Source organism: Danio aesculapii, chromosome 3, assembly GCF_903798145.1.
Source record: "Danio aesculapii chromosome 3, fDanAes4.1, whole genome shotgun sequence".
NCBI classification, from domain to species: Eukaryota; Metazoa; Chordata; class Actinopteri; order Cypriniformes; family Danionidae; genus Danio; species Danio aesculapii.
The window spans coordinates 5,201,805-5,209,054 of NC_079437.1; positions in this window are offsets into that span (position 1 = coordinate 5,201,805).

Sequence of the window (7,250 nt, forward strand, 5' to 3'; positions counted from 1 at the left end):
CATCATACTGAAATAAAGGCGCGCCCCTAACTCAATATTCCATTTCAGTTGGAAATATGTCATCATTCTGAAATAAAACCCCACCCCCCACTCAATATTTGGTTTCAGTACATTATCATTCTGAAGTAAACCCCGCCCCCTACTCAATATTTGGTTTCAGTACATTATCATACTGAAGTAAACCCCGCCCACTACTCAATATTCTGTTTTATTTGGAAATACTTCATCAAACAAATAAAACCCCACTGCTACTCAATATTCAGTTTCAGTTGGAAATGCGTCATCACACTCAAATAAAACCCCGCCCCCTACTCAATATTCTGTTTCAGTCGGAAATACATTATACTGAAATAACCCCCCCCCCCCCCCCCCCACTCAGTATTCAATTTCAGTTGGAAATACTTAATGATACTGAAATAAAGCCCCGCCCCCAATTCAATATTCGATTTCAGTTGAAAATACATCATCATACTGAAGTAAACCCCGCCCCCTACTCAATATTCTGTTTCGGTTGGAAATGCATCATCATACTGAAATAAAACCCCACCCTCAATATTTTGTTATACGTCATCATATTATAATAAACCCCGCCCTCAATGTTTCATAATAAGCCATCATTCTGAAATAAAGCCCCGCCCCCAACTTAATATTCCTTAGGTTGGAAGTACATCATCACACTGAAAGAAACATCTGCTGCAACTTTCGATTCACGCAGACTGCTAAAATAACATTGCAATTAAAAACATTTTTTGTTTGTTTTTTACAACACTAACCCTGCAACTCGCACTCAAAAACTAACACTGCAATGCAAATATCAGTCATGAATATGCAAAACATATACTTTCTTGCTTTTGATTTTGGTGTGAAACCAAAAAGTTTAGAGAGTTAATCATCGGCTCTGTGCTTAATCTGATGCTTTTCTCTACTAGTGCTGGATCTGTGTTTGTGTTCAGAAATGATTGAGCACAAAACACACACACACACACACACACAACAGTGCAGAAGGTGAAAGAATGACGGAAGAGAAACTCTACACCTTTTCCGCCCGCAAAAACAATAGACCACACCTCCACCTCTCTCTTTCTCTCTCTCTCTCTCTCTCTCTCTCTCTCTCTCTCTCTCTGGTTGACCATATAAGGTAAAACACAGAGCGCCGCTGCAGATTCCTCCGCGCTCTCTTTTTCTTTCACACTCCGTCACTTTTCCCTTACTCATGTTTAATGATGTTTTTTTCCTCAGGGTCTTTGGCTGTAAAGTAGTAAAGTGCTTGCTTGCGTTGGTCTTGGCATGCTGCACACCTCTGGGGCTAATGATATCAGTGTGTGTGTGTGTGTGTGTGTGTGTGTGTGTGCATGTGTGTGTGTGTGTGTGTGTGTGTGTGTAAAATATATTATTGCCTTTTGGTTTGAACTTCAGAAAAACATGGAGGGGGGGGGGTGATTACAGACTTGTTTTGAAACATCAGGAAACAAACAAATCAGTTAAATGTTTAATCAAAATTAATCAAGTAAAAAAAATCAATACACGTCTTCGTATGTTGCGATTCATCTGTACAAACAAAATGTGTAAAAATAAAATAAAAATAATAACAAATCAGTCAATAAAAAGTTCAAATTAGTCAGTAAAAATAAATCAATAATAAAAACTAAATTCCCTATGTTTTTGTCTATTGCATATCAAACCAACAAATAAAATGTAATATATAAATATATATATATATATATATATATATATATTTATTAATATGAATATTAATAATATTTATTAATATTACCTGATAGATTCAAAAGACAGAAGAATCGTTAGATAGAGACAAGATTAATTAAATATCACGTTTAACAACTATAACGCCATCCAGCAGTACACCCTTGATAAACTGTCTGATGTGCACTGCTCTCTGGGGTTTTGTGCTCAAGTTCACCTTTAATGTATAGGAGATTATCGACAGGAAAGCATGGGGAGCAGAGAGAGGGGAAGGATCGGCATAGGACCGCGAGGTGGGAATCGAACTCGGGTCGCCGTGAGCACCAGAGTGCATGTGTCAACGCACTTGCGCCATTCCAAAGTGTTCCTCACAAAGGTGAGTGGGTTTGACAAACCACCTGTAGAAACAGAAATAAGGTATAAAATATCTTTCTGGCTCTGAATGGGATTTTGTAGGCAAACAAAAGTTTATCCGTCGATCATAATAGCAGAAATGAGAATCTTTGAATGCTTATATCTTATATAGCCAAATGATATCTTTGTTTTGAAGCACGCTAGCTTATAGATAAGACTAAAAACCTCCAACTTTAATACTTTTTAAGTTATGGGAGAACATAAAAAGTGATTAATTTGCATTTTAGAATTTATTAATTTTTAATAATACATAATATTATTTTATTAATTATAGAATTTGTTTTAATTGAGGTATTTAATTAAATTCATAATTAATATCTACACATTTTACATTCCTATCATTTTTCATTTCGTTGTAAATTAGCCATCTTTGATACAATGACTTATTATATCTAAATATAAACATATTATGACTCATTATTAATGACTTATTATTCCTAAACATATTATTTATGACTACATTAAATTACGCTTTCATGTAAAATATGGGTTTGTTTACACTAACAATAAACTACATTTAACTTTACCTAAAAAATAAAACAGAACCCGTCTGAATGCACATGCTAATAGCAATGTGACCTAAAGAAGTGTGTGTGTGTGTGTGTTTTGGAGATGCTAAAACCTCTATTCCAGTCTCCGTTTACAGTAAACGTGTTTCGCATATGCATTATTTGGGATAGAAACAGGCTTTTGAGTGTGATGTGCTCCCTCAAGCACACACTGACACGTCTGGTCTCTCGGGGATGTGTTACAGAGGGTATTTCTAGTGTGAGGAGGGTAAATTTCACAACAAGAGGAACTGCTGGAGAACATTCCCGAAGCATGTATAAGTCAACAATCGCCTTATCGCGCTTCCTGCGCTTACTGGAGGAAAAGCCGGGATGCGTCGCCTTCCCTCACTCCTCCGCAGTTAATGCTCCACTGTTTTTAATTATTCTGAGGTTTTCTTTGGAGCCGTTTAAGGACGAACACACAAACGGCAGAAAAGCACTCATGAGAAAGAATCATGGGAATGCCGCGGGTGGTTGCGTAAACAGCTCTGGCACTGATATTTGTGTTACAACATACATTAAAGAGACGGTTCACACTAATTTTACAATGTACTTGTCGAATACTCTCTCTCAAGTGGTTTCAAACCTTTCTGTTGAACACAAACGTTGAGATTTGATTTGAAGAATGTTGGAAATCAGTAGGCAGTAGATGGCTATCATGTTTCCAACATTCTTTAAAATATCTTAACTCTTAAAGAAAGTTATGTATAAAGACCAATCTTGGCGTACAGCTTATTAAAATATAGTTTTCTATGGCCAAACAAAAGCAGATGAACCCAGAGTATAAATGCAACACCCTAAATTGAATGTTAAAGTCTCTGTGGAATGAAAATGTACAGTGTTTATTGTTGCTAGCGCACATTGCTATTCTTCAGATGAACAGTTAATCAGTTTATGTTTGTTTTGGTAATCATCAATCAAATTATGACGATTTAATATCCGCATTTGAATATAAAACACTAAAAACAGCGCCTAATGTGGATTAATCCATTAATATTCCAAACAATACTCAATACTGAGCTTGGTCGTCTAATATTGCATATTTTATATGCATTTTCTTTTTTAACAGTTTTCTATTGGAGGAGATGTGCAACGTGTAATTTGGTCTAAAATATTAGTAACGTTCAGTATAGTGAATTTGATCTTTATATATCACTTTCTTAACGCAAATACTTTTTATATAGTATTTATAGTAAATACCAGGCCTATAGTGTTTTTAAGGTAACATATACTTGAATTAATTCACGGTCACACTAGAGCAGTGTTTCCCAACCCTGTTCCTGAAGGCACACCAACAGTACACATTTTCAACCTCTCCCTAATCAAACACACCTGAATCAACTCAGCAGAAGATTAGAAGAGACTCCAAAACCTGAAGTTAAATGGGTCAGAAAAGGGAGACATTCAAAATATGTACTGTTGGTGTGCCTCCAGGAACAGAGTTGGAAAACACTGCACTTGAGTATAAGCATGCAAAATTTAATCGTACAGTGCTGCGAAAAGAGGCGGGATAAAACATGATAATTAAACTGATAAATCGAGCGATTTCTCTATATTTTCTGTACAGAGAGGTCGAGTTTTGATCTAATATTGGTCTCGTGAGTAGGTCGTAGGTCAGAACTCGCCAAGTTTGAACTTTGGAAAGCAGCGACATGCGAAACTTGTCGCACAAGCTTGCGTTTCTGGTCCGCTTCATTCGCATGCGTATAATGGAAGTCTATGAGGCAAAAAGTGAAGTGTTACTGCGGCTTTAATCTGTGGCGTCATTCTATAGGCTAGTTGCTATGGCAACACAACAACTATAGCTAATATAAAGAAATTACCCAACCATTGACCTTATTGTTCAATGCGGATGTGTGCTCATTTTTGCGACTTCCGATTCAGTTTCCAATGGGAGAAATGACTAGGAATAATAAACGGCAGAAAACGGTCAAACTACCTGCTCTACAAACAAGTGTGTTCATGACTAATTACAGACAAAGTAGAATAGTATAATAAGAAAACACCAGTTAGCAACATCAAGCTGTTTTTAACGTCTAAAAATGAATGGAAGTGAATGGGACTGGAAGTCTCAAGCCAAAAAGTTCAAATGGCTCCGCCCACTCGTACACGAACATTATATAAACTTCTTCCACAGCTGTATTTTACACTACAATACATGTTACACTATATTACAGGATTACTTACAGTATTAATGACAGTCATCACTTCATACTACAATATGCTTTAGCATTCATTACCAATAGGCCTACTGTAATATATAGAATACAGTAGGCTACATTAGTGGGACTCAAAATCATAGTATTTATTATATCCTCTTAAGGCCAAGGTGTTTTTTTACATGCATTTTTTATTTCTCTTTGCTATTTGGGCTTATTAGAACCTAATTAGAATGAAAACCTATTCGTATTATCTTTTGATATGATGTACTTTTAGAAAAAAACGATGTCCATATATGTGGTCTCATGGTCTGAATTTACATAAAAACTGGCATCGTCTATTTACCCAACCCTGGTTTAGACTCACATAATAAATAAAATGGTAATAATGAATCATTTCTAATGCAGCCCACTACCAATTGATCCACGGACCAGTACAGGTCTGCGGCCTGGTGATTGGGCACCACTGTTATAAAACAACCCAAAAAAATTATGCAATTCTGAGTGTGCCACACACGAGTGAGTGGGCTTGACAAACCACCCATAGAAAACACACTCTTTCTTCTCTCTGAGTTCAACAGAAGCTTGCACCAGTTGCACATTTCAACCAGACACGTCCTTACAATCACTCTATATAAAAAAACATTGTGCATTCCAAAGTGTTCCTCACAAAGGTGAGTGGGTTTGACAAACCACCCGTAGAAACAGAAATAAGGTATAAAATATCTTTCTGGCTCTGAATGGGATTTTGTAGGCAAACAAAAGTTTATCCGTCGATCATAATAGCAAAAATGAGACTCTTTGAATGCTTATATCTTATATAGCCAAATACTATCTTTGTTTTGAAGCACGCTAGCTTATAGATAATACTAAAAACCTCCAACTTTAATACTAACAATCCAAGAGCGTATTTTAAGTTATGGGAGAACATGAAAAGTGATTAATTTGCATTTTAGAATTTATTATTTTTTTGTAATGGTCTAAATTTACATAAAACACTTTTTCTTGAATGTTTTTTTTAATATATATAACAGATTTTTAGCATATATAACAGATTTTTTTTCACTTGCTTTGACTATCAGAGAGTAAACCCCCCCCCCCCCCCCCCCCATTTTGGACAGTTAAAAATAGGGTTTGGGACATTTCATATTCTGCAAAACAGTTGCAGGATGACACTGTATGTCTGTAACAAAATATAAAACATTCAGAGTATTTTAAACAGCCACTTCAGAGCTAAAAATGTACTGTCCACGGACACTCAAGCCCTAGGAGGATAAATGACTACAGCATTTTTTCATGAAGGGATATCCCAAAGTGATAAAATGGTGAACTGTCCCTTTAATACTCATAACTAAAGCACGTTCTCCTGCCCCTCCAGACGCCGCATGTAAAGCGTTTGACAGAGAAAGTTTTGTTGGTGTGCCATTATTCGGGAACACACCCAGCGGCCGAGACACACCCAGACCGGGCGGCACAACACAACTGCAGGAGAGAGAGAGAGAGAGAGAGAGAGAGAGAGAGAGAGAGAGAGAGAGAGAGAGAGAGAGGTCAGAAGTGACCTTATTTGGTAATCAGTCTCTCTCTCTCTCTCTCTCTCTCTCTCTCTCTCTCTCTCCCTCAGCCTGTCTCTCTACATCTGGCATCGCTCACGTCGAGACCTTTGACTTTGCATTAGAAATTCCTCTAGCCTTTCACTGGTGAGCTCAACGGTCTCCCTGAGTGCGTTTTTAACGGCTTTACACTTTTTGAAAATTTAAAACGTCACTTCGTTTTAGTTTCCATGGCAATAGACACGCTTCAGTTAGAATCAGTGGCCAATTTGAATTTTTAAAAGTTTGAAATTCTGACAGTTATTTGGCAGTTACATTCTGTACTTTCTGAACCCAGTATGCAGCACAGAAATAAAAATCCCACATGTGGGACTACCTTACTGCTAAAAGAGCTATAGTTGCCCAATCAGCAGAGAGAACAGCGGTGGATTGATTTTTCCGACACATGGGTGATGCAGAGAGAGAGACTGCGCGGGTCCACAAACATTCCTGACCCGCTGATAAAACCCTCCCAGCGGCCCGGGTCTCTCCTGGATCCCCATTCCGCATTCCTCACATTCTTCAGCCTCCGTGCGCGATCATTCATGCGCGCCGCGTTTGATTTCACACGTGCTTGAGAAAATATGGGGCTTACCTATTATAAGGAAACGTTGCTTTAGTTCCACTTTCTTTAAAAGGAAGCCTGGAAATATACCAGTAATACATAAACATTGCACTCAAAAAACGATTTCGCTGCTCAAAATACTCAAAATACTGATTTAAAATGAGCTGAAACAACACAATTATTGAGATCCTAATTGTTTTATGTTCAATTCACTTAAATTTATTAAGATAACTTTCGATTTGTGTTGGGACAACATGAAGAATTGGGT